The sequence below is a fragment of the Paramisgurnus dabryanus genome, chromosome 15, assembly GCF_030506205.2.
Source record: "Paramisgurnus dabryanus chromosome 15, PD_genome_1.1, whole genome shotgun sequence".
Classification (NCBI taxonomy): Eukaryota; Metazoa; Chordata; class Actinopteri; order Cypriniformes; family Cobitidae; genus Paramisgurnus; species Paramisgurnus dabryanus.
The window spans coordinates 27,147,510-27,161,936 of record NC_133351.1 but is presented as its reverse complement, the minus strand read 5'-3'; positions in this window follow the sequence as shown (position 1 = coordinate 27,161,936).

The window sequence follows — 14,427 nt, the reverse complement described above, 5'->3', positions numbered from 1 at the left end:
CAAAAGCTGTAAAATTTGAAGGCATCAAGGCACGTCCGAATACAATGTTTGGTGTACTTCCTGAGATACCTTCATCGCCTTGTCCCACAACTCTATGCGTGGCATGGGGAATGTGATTGGCGGAGCATGGTCGAGACATTCTGCTCGTAAATTCAGCACAAAAATCGATATTTGCCGAGAAACAGTGAACATGTTGTTCCGAATTTATTCTTCTGCAAAAGCCAAACAAAGGTAAATATTTTAAGAGTTTTCAGTAAAGCTTACTTTTGTTATATTGCAATGTTCCTGTAGCTCTAAACATAGATAATGGAATAATCAATCTCAAGGTTAATGGGTTCAATCTTCAAAAAACATACTGTGATAAAATGCGCACCTTGAATGTGAGCTGATTTGTATAAAAGCTTGCATAAATATAAGCTGTATGATGAAGTTTTGTTTAAAATCTGTTGCCGTTGAATGTTTATTAAGGACATTTATTAAGACCAGACTAAAACTGGTCACCAAACATTTTTTTCTCACTTCTCAGTTTTCAGACGAGAAGAACGAAAGCCTGAATCAATTAGGCTGAGGTATCACAGGGGTTCTGTAATTAAATGTGTTGTGAGTCTCAGGGTCCTTGCACCGCCCCCAAGGCCCGTGTTAAATGAATGAGCAGATCTCAGGGTTGATAAATGCATACAAAATAACACGGAGAGGTACAGGGCAGGACCGCTGACTTGGTTATTTCAACCACGTTGGTTCTAACTTAAATAGCTGTTTATTTGCTCGTTCATTTATTGTATGGCTTGTTTAGACATGCTTACATTTGCCAATAAATCATAGCCTCTGGTCCCAGTGGGAATGTCGGAAGTGTCATGCATATACAGGCAAGGTCAGTGTTTGAGGATGCAAAATTGGATCCCTGTTCGACTCTATGAAAAAAATATACTGGCCATGTGGTGTTTGCAGAAAGCTTTATGAATGTAATGAATTCAGACTGCTTTAAGTGTCAGAAGTTATTCTAGATAGACACATAGTCTGTTTTAATGAGCATGTGTATGTGAGGTGTCAAATTATTCCTGTCAACCTTTCAGTTCTTTTGGGAAGGTTACAAAACAGTTTCGATCTGTTTCTTTAGATGACGTAGTCACTAAAACAGAAAGCAAAAAAATGAAATGTACTGTAAAGACCTTCAGAGAAAACACAATGGATGTTAATATCACAAAAAAAACAGTGCAAAATGTTTTATATTCTTATTTCAGAATCAAATTAAAGAAGAAATGCTTAGCACATTTTTCTCAAATTGTTTTTTTACTAAAATACAAGCAGAAACACAGCAATGAATAAAACATTACCAAAAAATATATATCATTAATGTATTTGAGTATTTTTTTATCATACACAATATAGATTATTTACAATATCAGTACCATTAGACAAATAATTATTTCCAAGCTTTACACTGTTTCAGTCACAAAGATGAACGTAGAATCAATTTCTTTATGTTTAGCAAAGAAACAGATGCTTTTAGGTACATACAAAGTACCTTTAGGGATGTTATGCCACTAGGCGGACATGTTTGCAATATTTCTGGGCAGTTATTTCAGTCATGCCAGACTAAAGTCCTGAATGGGGAAAGACAGATATATCTAAAATCACAATTAAACAACATATTTCTGACCAACAATTGAACTTGTTATTGTTATTGATACTGTGTGAATACTATGTTTTTACGTAAATCTAGTTTTTTGTATCCTGATTATGTAATCCGTTACTCCCCAACTTTGTTGGCAAGGATCCCACGCATCTTTATTGATTTATGATAACCACACTGTAAAAAATACTTTGCTGCCTTAAATTTTTTGTCATGTCAACAGAGATGAGTTGTCATAACTTATAAAATATAGTTGAGAAAAGTCAACTTAATTTTATAAGTTACAACAACTCACCTGTAGTTATAACAACTCATCTTTTGTCAAGATAAATAATAGTAAGTTGAAATGACTTGTAAATCCGAGTTGATTCAACAAAAATTTTTAAAATTCTATCGCCATTTGTACCTTAAGCAATATGAATAATAGCGTGTTCTGAATTGAATGTGCCTCTACAAAACTAAATTTATTTTCCTGTTGTCTGCTGATTGTTAGCCAGATCTCCTGGTGTGAGGAGCTCAAAACGTTGTCTGCTCTCTTCACGGTTTCTCCTGCAGTAATTTGTTGGCGAAAACAGTGAGCATTCAAACAGAGCCCAGTCGTGAAAGCTCAGGGCTCGGATATTTACTTCACGAGTTCTGCGGGAAATATCTGAGGTGTGACATTTGACCTGTCATCCTCACAGCTCTCAGACGCACCCTCGCAGCATCATCGCACGACTTCCCCTGTGTTTTACATCACAGCTTTCAATAACTAAATCGCAGGTACATAAACACGCCGTCCCAACCCTGGGCTGCAGTTCATAAAGTTCTCACAGCGGACCGATGTACCTGCTGAGATTTTAATATGTGAAACCCCTTCTGGTGTACAGAGAGCTCGACTAAAAAAGAGAGCCAGAAGTCTCTTCAAACAAAAGGATCAAGGTTTGACTGGTTTGGAGGGATTAGTTAGCCCCTGCTGGTGTACGCAGTAACTGCACCATTATGAGTGCATGGGAAATCATCTTAGCTGTGTAAGTATCTGAGGAAGAAACATTTTAAAATGTTTTTTTTTTTACATAAAATCATAATACATAACGTGAAAAATATTTTGCGAAATATAACCTTGATAAATTCAATATTCACTGAGTAAGGTCATGACGAAGATTGAAATCAATGATTGAAAATAATTTATGAGCGTGCATTTCACAGACAGGGTATTTTATAAAACTAAAATGTAGATGCATTTCTTGTTTCATTTAAAAACGTTTTTATGCTTGGTGAAAAAGCAGAACGCTCACCGATAGTTGCAAGATTGGGAGCATTTTGCCATCCCCCGAGGGACAACCAGGGCTAAGGAAGAAACGATAACAAATTGTGTTCAGAATTAATTTTGTCAAATAAAGCACTTTCAAATTAAATTGTGAAAGAGAAAACTCGGTTTGCTGAGAAAATTAAAGACACCTTTCAATGCCGAGAGACACAAAATGCTCACGCCTCTCACGTCAATTCAGTCACCCACCATATTTCATTCGTTCCTGGTCACATAGCTGTCACTCAGACCCACAATCTCCGCCCCTTCCCGGTCAGCCCATCTCACCTCATTCCATTTGTGGATCCGAACATATGCCACCAACCAACGCGTCTACCCACGTGCCCGTTTGAAATTTCACTTCCCCGCCCTGTTATAAACATATTACGTATGAATATCAACACACGCATACACACAATCCGCGACACCTGAAAGGTGGCCAATCAACAACATATGTGTGTGGGGTGTGCCAAAGCCAAAGAGGCATCTCTTTAATTAGCTGCCCGCTGGTTTCTGGCAGCAAGGAGATGGAGGGAGAGCGCCCGCGTTCACGTGTCCCCCGTCCGAGCTTCTCACGGCAGTCTGGAGTTTTCTTCTTTCCGACAGACGTGACTCAGACCCGACAGGAGAGATGGTGATTTGCAAACACGCAGCTGAGTAATGCTGAGACGCCTGATGGAGGGGAACAGCCATAATGTTTGTATAAACTCATGCGGTGCAGTCACTGTGTGCTTGCCATACAAAATACTGCAGTGCTGTGGTGTGTGGTGACCTTATAAAAGCAGAAGTCCCCCTGCACTCTTAAAAATAAAGGTTTTAAAAGGGCATCGATGCAGGGATGAGACAGAAGAATCATTTTGGCTCTTCAAAGATTCTTTTAAGTCAACGTGCTACATAAAGAAAAACAGGAAATCGCTCCATATGACCCCTTTCAAAGACTGGATGCAGAGATTGTAACTTTTCTTTGCCTCAAACATATCTTCATTATAACAGTAACAAACATATTTGTGTGTCTTTTTCTAATACTACTGAGTTGTGTTTAGCTATTATCATTATTAATAATCACCTCCTTTTTGGATCATTAGCCAACAAATCCTCTGTAAACAAACATCAGTGGTATGAAGGTCGCGGAGATACAGGCTGTATGTTATCCGAGTGTAGTGCTTGCTTAAAACAGGCTCAAACGTAATGATTTCTAATCATTTCAATTTATTCCAGGTCTTGTATTAGGTGTGTGTCGGTCATTTGATTGAAGCAGCAATTTTTAATAGGGTAGGGTGGGGTAATCTCAACCTGTGGATAAGTCGACCCACTTCCCGTATCCAGGCAACTGTACAACGTTTGGGAAACGTAACCTTAAAACAGAAAGTTTTTGTCATTTATGTTTGCCTGTAAAGAGGACAAAACACAGGAAAAAGGGTACACATTATTACTTGTATTACCACACAATATTTTTTTAGGTTATGTAAGTTACTTTCTTTTCTTTTTTTTAAAGAAAAGGAGGAGTCACCGCAACCCTTTGCTCTTCATAGAAAATGTCTCTGAATCAGTGATGCTTTATGGCACCTGCTCCACACTGTCCCTGACCCCCAGGCCTCGTGGATAGAGGTGGTCGCTGTAACCAGATCAGGGAGCCTTTGATATGAAACCGACCTCCAGATGAGCTCAACCCTGATCTACAGCTGCAGACATGCAACATAAAAGAACATAGCGGATGCTGGTGGAGGCCACAGATGCGCGCGCTGACACACACACACACACGCACGCACAAACCTAACTAAATATGTTATGTAGTGATCAAACAGACAGAAATGGTATCAAACATCCTGAGTCTGACTTTATCTGCCATTTGTGGTTCTGTTTGGAACAGTCCATCTGTTCAGTTTCCATAGTATTCCATATGTTAAATCTTTTACATCTATTCATTCAAAAATAACCAGCAAACATGAGCAGTCACAAAGTCAAATAAACGTATTCGTCTGAAAGTGTGAAATGGCTCTAGTTCTGTTCAGCTTTGAGTCTTAAGTGAGATCTGCATCACTGCAGGCAACATCACACTGCTGTACCCACCAAATGATGTTAGTCCACAAGCTTCAAACACACTGTAAAAAATGGAGCATGAAGTTAAAACAACATGGTTTTGCAGGCCAATTCAACCTACACTGTAAAAATTGATTGCTGCCTTATTTTTTGTTTAATCGACTCAGATTTACAAGTCATTTCAACTTAATATTATTTATTTTCACAAGAGATGAGTTATTAAAAAAAAAAAATGTATAAAACGATACTATATTTAGCAATTCATCTCTAGTCAATATAAAAAATAATAATTTTTGGTACCGTCTAAACCAGTGATCTTCTGTCAGGAACAGGGATGGTAGAAACCAAATGCAGGCGATGTCGGGGGGTGAACAGACAACACTTTTATTTAACAAAACAAAACAAGAGCCCACGTGGGGGCAAAAACAGGAAACAAGAAACTCAGACACTTGACACTTTGACATGAACACTAAACCAGACTTAAACACTTGACAAGACTACACCTGACTACATGCAGTCAATACAAAACGAACGAGCACAGGACAAGAAACACAAGAGCTGTGTCTGAAACCGTTCACTCATTCACTATTCCCTATATGGGGAATGACAATTTGAGTCCACTATATAGGGAAGAAGCAAATGAAAATGAGTGAGCGATTTTGGACACTGACGTAAATATCATGCGTCGTAGAGCTGTCGCAGAGATTCGTGTACTGTGAAATGGTAAAGTTTACTTTCTTACTGTTTTTCACTTTTGTAATGTTTATTGTATTAGTTGATAATAAAGAGGGTAAAAAAAACAAATGCTTATCATATTTATTTATTGATGTTTTTTATCTTTTAATAAAAATCTGTATTAGATTTTAAATAAAAGATATCACAATTATTTTTTATTTGTTTATTTTCAAGAAGTAGAAAATAACAGACAACAAGAACTAATAAAAGTGTATAAACGTAAATGTTACTGTCAGTATCCTTCAGCTGATTTAAGTTAGGCATTCGTCTCCCGTTGCATCATGAGAAATAGTGAGTGAGCGAGTGTACATCGGATGTACCCTCAAAATCAGAGTGCATTGTGGGTAAAAAGTAGTGAATGAATGCAGGGGGTGCGTTCCACTCCAGTTATAGACACACACTCGCGAACTTTCCTAAGCACTTCCCCTCTGGGGAATCCCTGTCGCCATTTTGAAGTGCGTTCCACTTCGTCAAGTGGATGAGGGAAGTTTGTATGGACAGACCCTCGCTCCCTCGATTTTGACCGAGGGAGCGAGTCTACTTCATATGTACACTTCATGCAGCTTCATATCCCACAATGCAACACGATTGTGACGTCACTTCAGCAACTCGCGCTTTGCACATGGAGGGGGCGGTCTCCACTTTCCATGTGATCAAGAGCTTAGGGTGATCCATTTGAACCCACTTCAAGTGTTCTAGAAGTAGTGGGCACTCGTACAACGTAAGCAATGACGTACATCCGAGTGAACGAGACTGAGGGAAGTTAGCGAAGGAAGTTCATAAAAAACGAACTGGAACGCAGGGAGGGAATGAAGTTGTTCACTCAGGTTTCGGACACCACTACAAAATGGCAGACACCCGATATAGTGCACTATATAGTGAATAGGGAGCGGTTTGGACACAGCTAAGGGCATTAAATAAGGGAGCAAATCAAGAGGGGAACAGGTGATAGGGATCAAACAATCAAACTAATGAAAATGACAAGGGAGCGGGGTAAAAGAGACGAGACAAGGAAAACACGTGGCCTGATATCAACAAACGAAGGCCACCTGTTCCCACACAGAACATGATACTGTCAGAACCCTGTCAATTTAAACTAGACATTAAAACAAGAAAGCATTCTGACAGGATCCTGACATCTTCAACATCTCAACCAGGTAGCCTGCACATCTCTGAGTTGCCCGCCAAAGCCTATTCTATTAATAGCCTCAATTTTACATTTATTTATTAGATATATGTATATAAGCTTGGTTTTTTATGTATGTTAACATTTTAAACAATGATAAAAAATATCAACAAGTAAAATAAAATAAATTCAACAAATAAATCAAAAATGTTTTAAGTAAACTATATCAAAAAGCTAGCCTGGCTCCGCCCTCCTACGCGCCCTCCACTTAATTTTCATTTCGCTTCAGTACTACGTCTGGGACTGCTGTGTGAGTTTCGTTTTCTCCTGCAAAAATCTGCAGGTCCAATCAGCGAACAGATGGGGGTGGCTAAGAACGATGACGTTGAGGTCGTGCGTCAGTTTCAGTTGTAGTTCAGTAATGGCAGTGGAGAAAGACGTGAGAAAAGCTATTCGGTCCGTTGTTGCAAAACTGCCGAATATACAGAAGTTAAAGCCGGAGCAAGAACCAGGTTTGCTAAGTTTTGTTGGTCTGATCATTCGGACTTGTTGTCTCCAGCCAGTTTCGGTGCATTATATACGTCACGACCACACGTTAGTGATCACCTATGGCAGATCCTGAGTGACTCTGGGCAGATCCAATAGTTTTAAACTTCAACAGAGGACCCTCCTTAACAGAAGTAACGCTTTGCAATGGAGCATGGCCAGACTCTGTACAAATGAAATGAATGTACGAGAGTCTGGTTGGACCAGTCTATCAAAAAGTAGCCCTCCAGATTGTTTTATCCATTGTGGTAGCCCCTGCTCACAAAAAGGTTAGAGACCCCTGGTCTAAACATACCTTTTGGTCCAGCCTGATCTCACCCTAACGTCAGGCGACAATGGTTTTAAAAGCATATGTAAAAATAGTAAACAGTTGAGCAACCAATACGTGAAACTGTCACGGAAAAGAAAGTCGTGGCAGGGGCACATAAAATGGTGGAAATACGTGACAATGTCACGCAAAACTGAGCAAAATAATGCGTGACTATTTCATGGAAATTTGTGGGATCAGGTTGTTTTGGTCTACTGTCCTTGTTTCTGTGACTGCTGTTCTAGGTACAGTGGTATATTGTGTTCTAAATTACATACACTATCAGAAAATAGTGGGGCAATACTCTTTAAAAAGGCCCCAATATGTTACAATAAGGTATAAAACTATATTCAATTCAATTCAATTTTATTTATATAGCGCTTTTCACAACTGTTAATTGTTGCAAAGCAGCTTTACATGAGTAGATGTAGGGGAGAACACAGAAAATCAATAGATAATATAAGAAGTTGAATATAGCGGCTAAGGTTAAACCATACAAGCGAGCATATTAATAATGTAACGTATACAGTAAAGTGCTAAGTTAAGCCAAAGTTGGCTGACTCTTCCGGGGACTAAAAACCCCCTAGGAGAAAACCCGGTGGGAAAAACTCCTAGAAGGACAAAAACCCTTGGGATATATATATATATATATATATATATATATATATATATATATATATATATAAACAAGGTAGGGATAGGAAGCAGGTAAGCGGACTAAACTGGTTCAGCCGGTGGTCGCGTATCGGCTGGGCATCACGTTGAAGGACAGCCAGTAGATCAGTGGTGTGATGACCTTCACAGCAACAGGAACTGGGTCTGTTTGTCTCATTGTCCTCGGGGTCGAGGACGAGACAGGGAGACAAAAACAGAATTCTATTAGCGTAGGGGCCTTTCGGATGTAATGCAAGTGTCATACATTATAGTGGTTTAAGTCAACTCAGTTCCAGACAGGCTAACTATTGCAGCAATAGTATATTACCCATAGGAGGTATGTGAGTGCTTTGTTCTAGACAAAATAACTATTGCGGGATAAGTTCATTTACTGGAAATTTTATGTGAATGCCTTGTTAAAGAAGAATGTCTTCAGTTTAGATTTAAATTGATCGACTGTGTCTGATACTCGAACATTATTTGGTAAATCATTCCAGAGCTTAGGGGCTTAGGGGCTAAGTAGGAAAAGGATATACCCATATGTACAATGGAAAAACTAATCTGCAATATTTTGTATCAGTATGCACCTCTGTAGGAGAGAAGCACTAAACATACTTCAACTTTATCATTTCAAAAGCCCCTTTTCATTGTTGCTGATTTTTGTTTTAATTATAATGTGAATAACAGGCTATTCATTGATTGAACCTGTTTTTTTTTTTAGGTGATTCAATCAAAAGTGGCCATGCTTTTTTTTACCTGCGGGTTGTTTTTAACCCAGGGCTGGGTAAATATTGTACAGGACACACAGCCCTGGCGTGCAATGCTGCTGGACAGCTGAGTAGGCAACTCTTCATATTTACCCAAAAGATATAGTGACGGATAACCTATATGTTTAACTCACAAAAATGTGACCCTATAGTGAAATCCAGGCTAAAGTTTTTAATCCAATGATGAGATTTGGAGCATTACAGTTTGATCATTTTATCATTGATTTTACATTGATTTTAATCTTTGTCATGACCTTACTCAGTCAATATTAAATATGTCAAGGTTATACTTTCAAACCACGTTCTTTACATTTTTTTTTATGTAGAAAAAAGTGAAACACAAAAATTACTCACATTCACAGATTGTAATGTGGTCACCTTCGATTACCTAAAATTATATATTGAGTTAACGGTATATTGTAATAATCGAGAAAAGACCAAAAGTAAAAGTTGAACTTAAAAGCGAGCACAATTTGGCCTGTTTATAAATTTGAAACCCATTAGTGTTGGCTAATATTATGTCGTTGGCGGTATGAAAGATCAAACACTAACAGTCCTTTAAATGTCATGCTGATTTAGCAAATACACATGATTTTAAACCATTAGTGTTAATCATACAACATCAGAGGATTCAAATGATAACAGTATGGACGCATTTTCCAGATACGCCTGTGTGAGTTATTTGACAGCTTTGTAGTGCATTACCCACTCATTGTAAATGCATTGCGTGTCCTCACTGAAGCACACTGAGCACATGCCAAGACACCTACGACCTCATGCGGTCAAACCCTTCAAGATCCCCGATTGGCCATCGCGTGACAATTGAATGCTGTGATTGGCTTGATCAATAAGAAGGGGGGACGCAATGAATGTTGAGAAAACAAAGATTACTCTTAACCTCGAGCGTTTCCTCTCCTCTCGTGGCCTTCTTCATCACTCGAATGCACCAGGTGTCTCGCTGATGCAGCTTGACGATTTGGCCTAGATTCCCACAATCCAATCAGGATCCTCTTCTTCACATCTCTGCTTTCAAACAGACAGCTCTAAGGAATAGTTATTTCACTCCATCACCAATGTCTGATGGAGAATCCATAGCTTTGTGATCTGGACAGATGAGAAATGGCATTTTGTTTTAGGGATTTTGGAGGATTTTCTGTGGTTCATGTTGAGGGTCTTTATTATTGTTTTATCCAACTGTTTGTCTTCATGGACTAAACCTGCCCTCCGGCTAAAGTTCATCCCACAATGATGTCGTTCTTCAAACGCCATTTCTTAGAAATGTTTAGGGGGTTAGAGTCTGTTTTCCTGCACAATGGGTGAAGTTTGCTCAAGTTTTCTCAACAGCATGTCTTTGTTTGTACAACCTTCACATCTTCTGATATGATTTTCTTGCACTTTTTTGTTCTGATCTCCTTTCATCCTGCCTCTCTGATAGCACAGGGAAGCTTAGCGGTGGGTCAGGTCTCTGAATACTGGCCAGATGGAAGGTGCAGACCCCTTTTGGAGCTGGAAGAAGCTCTTGCATAAACAGCAGAAGGCTGAAGCTTCAGGGGTTCTGGGGCTGAGAGTTTGCTTCAAAATCCCAGTCGAGAGGTCTGGATCCAGGCCCAGATTCCTTGCTCACTCCTGTCTTCTCCACTGGAGCTGTGGAAAAGTGGAGTGTTTGCCACCCAGGAGAGATCACAGAAGTGAATCGATGTGCACTTGCCAAGTCTCTAGAGAAAATAGAGGGCATAAGATGAGATGCTTTAAGGGTAGGAAGTAAAAGGTCTTAAAATAAAGTTAATAAATGTCACAATAATTCTTGCAAGGCAGTCTCTTTAGCGCTTAATTTTAGCATCTTTTCATCACTGTCAAATTAACTTATGTAGGCTCATATCCTGTAATTACAGTTTAATAATATTGTGCTATATGTGAGTGAATATATTCAGCGCCTGGTCTTTTGTGCTCCTTTAGACCACCATTAAACGTTTAATGGAGACTAAGGCTTTACTTACAAAGTTAAAACTTAAAAACTTAAAAAATTTAATGTAACCGATCTCTAAAAATTCTTTCGAGCAATGCAATTTTCAGGCTTAATGTCTATGGTGCGTAAAACATTGTGCTACAGGTTTAACACTCACCTACACTCACCTAAAGGATTATTAGGAACACCATACTAATACTGTGTTGGACAGTGCTGGGAACGTTACTTTAAAAAAGTAATTAGTTATAGGTACTAATTACTTCTCACAAATAGAAACGTCTCGGTTACGGATGTAACCCTCGTTCCCTGAAGGAGGGAACGGAGACGTCACGTCGTGACCGACGAATTGGGAACTCGCTTAGAGAGACCAATCTGCTTCGAATACTACTAAAACGCCAATGAACTTGGCATTGAGATATTTGCATAATGCTGGCGCCGCCCCGCCAGGTGCGTATATAAGCAGCAGGTGCCAATAAGGAAATTAGCTTCTTTTTCGCTGAGAAAGCCGGAAAGTGTGACCGGCCGTAACAGCAGGTGGCAGCACCTGTGGCGACGGGACGTGACGTCTCCGTTCCCTCCTTCAGGGAACGAGGGTTACATCCGTAACCGAGACGTTCCCTTTCAGTCGGTCACTACGACGGCACGTCGTGACCGACGAATTGGGAATCCCTATCAAAACGCCACTAGGGGCTGACCTCTTCCAGTGACTGCGTAAAAGCCCTCCGGTTCCACTTAAGGAGGAGGAGGTAGGTTTTAAGGCAGAAGGCCGGGCACTAGATGTTCCTTTAACCCCACAGAAGTGCCAGCGACTGGGAAGCGCCCTACCTGAGCGGGATAGGAACGCTGCGGAAGCCACCACCCGTCTTAAGGGCTAATGGTGGGCGAAAGTCAACTGTAGTTGAGGAATAAAGACAGCCGTGGCTGTGTAAGCAAAGCAGTGCTCTGCTAAGGGAAACGTGGGCTGGTAGGATTAACCCCACGGAAAAATACTCACAAAGGAACCCGGTGGGACACAATGTGGAGCCCGAGCCAGACACGTAGGTTCGCGAGGATACAGCTAGTGAAAGGCTGACAGCCAATGCTCCGCAACAAAAGCTGCCAGGGCAGCGGAGGAAGAACAATTCAAACCATTACGCATTTTTGTTCTGAAGGCCTTCCATACTGACACAGTTATGAAGCATCAGTTGGAGGCTGCAAGCCGACCTGCGAGACTGTTCTCCGTGCTCCCCCTGGTGAGGAAAGAACACGAGAGGATACAGGCTCAATACGAACACTGTAAAATCTAATGAACGTATTAGGTGTCGCCCAACCAGCAGCTCTACAGATGTCTGTTAGCGAGGAACCACGAGCTAGAGCCCAAGATGAGGCAACGCTCCGTGTGGAGTGTGCTCTCAAATTAAAGGGGCAAGGAATACCCTGAAGATTATAAGCCAGGGCGATAGTATCAACTATCCAATGAGACATCCTCTGCTTAGTGACAGCTTTCCCTTTCTGCTGGCCACCATAACAAACAAAGAGCTGGTCTGAGGTCCTGAGGCTTTGCGTGCGATCCACGTAGAGTCGCAGTGCGCGTACGGGGCACAACAAAGCCATGGTTGGGTCTGCGTCCTCCGGAGGCAGCGCTTGCAAGCTCACCACTTGATCTCTGAAAGGAGTAGTGGGAACTTTGGGCACGTAGCCTGGTCTGGGCCTCAATGTTACGCTTGAGGCAGCAGGACCAAACTGAAGGCACGAGTCGTCAACAGAGAATGCATGTAAATCCCCTACTCTCTTCACTGAGGCCAATGCTAGCAGGGTCAGAGCTTTCATTGATAAAAGCTTCAGACTCACAGACTGCAAAGGCTCGAACGGGGGGGCCTGAAGGGCTTTCAGCACCATGGACAGGTCCCAGGGAGGAATAGAAGGAGGGCGCGAGGGGTTTAGCCTACGAGCGCCTCTTAAAAATCTAATAACCAAATCATGCTGGCCAACTGATCTGCCGTTAATAGGTGAGTGATGAGCAGAAATAGCAGCGATATCAACTTTAATGGTGGAGGGTGACAGCCTACCGTCTAACCTATGTTGAAGATATAAAAGCACGATGTTAATAGGGCATTCTCTGGGGTCCTCGCGTTGCGAAGAGCACCAGGTGACGAAAAGGTTCCATTTAAACGCGTAAGCCCGTCTCGTAGACGGAGCTCGTGCCGCGTTGATTGTGTTAGATACCGCTTGCGGTAAATCACCTAAACCTTGCGCGCGCTCAACGACCACACATGGAGATCCCACAGGTCGGGGCACGGGTGCCATAATGTGCCCCCTTCTTGAGAAAGAAGGTCCTTCCTCAGGGGAATCCGCCAGGGAGGGGCTGTCGCGAGGAGCATTAACTCTGGAAACCAATTCTTGCTCGTCCAATATGGGGCGATCAGTAAAAGGCTCTCCTCGTCCTGCCTGACTTTGCACAGTGTCTGTGCGATTAAGCTCACTGGGGGGAATGCGTATTTGCGCATCCCCCGAGGCCAGCTGTGTGCCAATGCGTCCACGCCGAGGCTGCCCTCGGTTAGTGAATAAAATAGGCGACAGTGGGTATCGTCCGGCGACGCAAACAGGTCTATCTGCGCACGACCGAACTTCTTCCAAATTAGCTGGACCGTCTGGGGGTGGAGTCGCCATTCGCCGGGGCGCGCAGCTCGAGAAAGCGCGTCCGCTGCTGTATTGAGCGAGCCCGGAATGTGAATGGCACGAAGGGACCTCAGATGCTTCTGACTCCAAAGGAGGAGATGACGAGCGAGATGCGACAGGTGACGGGAGCGCAAACCGCCTTGACGGTTGATATACGCAACGGTCGCAGTGTTGTCGGTGCGTACTAGTACATCCTTCCCTCGCAGCTCCGTAGCGAAGCGTACAAGTCCCAGATATACTGCCCACAACTCTCGGCAATTGATATGCCAGTGCAACTGGGGTGCTGTCCACACCCCTGAAGCTGTAAGCTCGTCGTACGTGGCACCCCAGCCCGTGTCGGACGCATCTGTGTGTACAACAGCATGCCGAGCGATCTGTCTCATGGACACACCGGACCTGAGAAACGCGGGGTCCGACCACGGGGGGAATGTTAGGCGACACGCAGGTGTAATGGTTACACGATGGATGCCGGCGCGCAACGCTCTCCTCGGGACTCGATCGTGAAGCCAACGCTGAAGCGGTCTCATATGGAGCAGCCCGAGCGGTGTCACGGCCGCTGCTGCTGCCATATGCCCCAGGAGCTTTTGAAATTGTTTCAGCGGGACCGCATTCTTCCCTCGGAATGAACCGAGGCAAGTCAGAATTGACTGGACGCGCTCTTCTGTCAAACGCGCCGATAAATCGATCGAGTCCAGTTCCATCCCGAG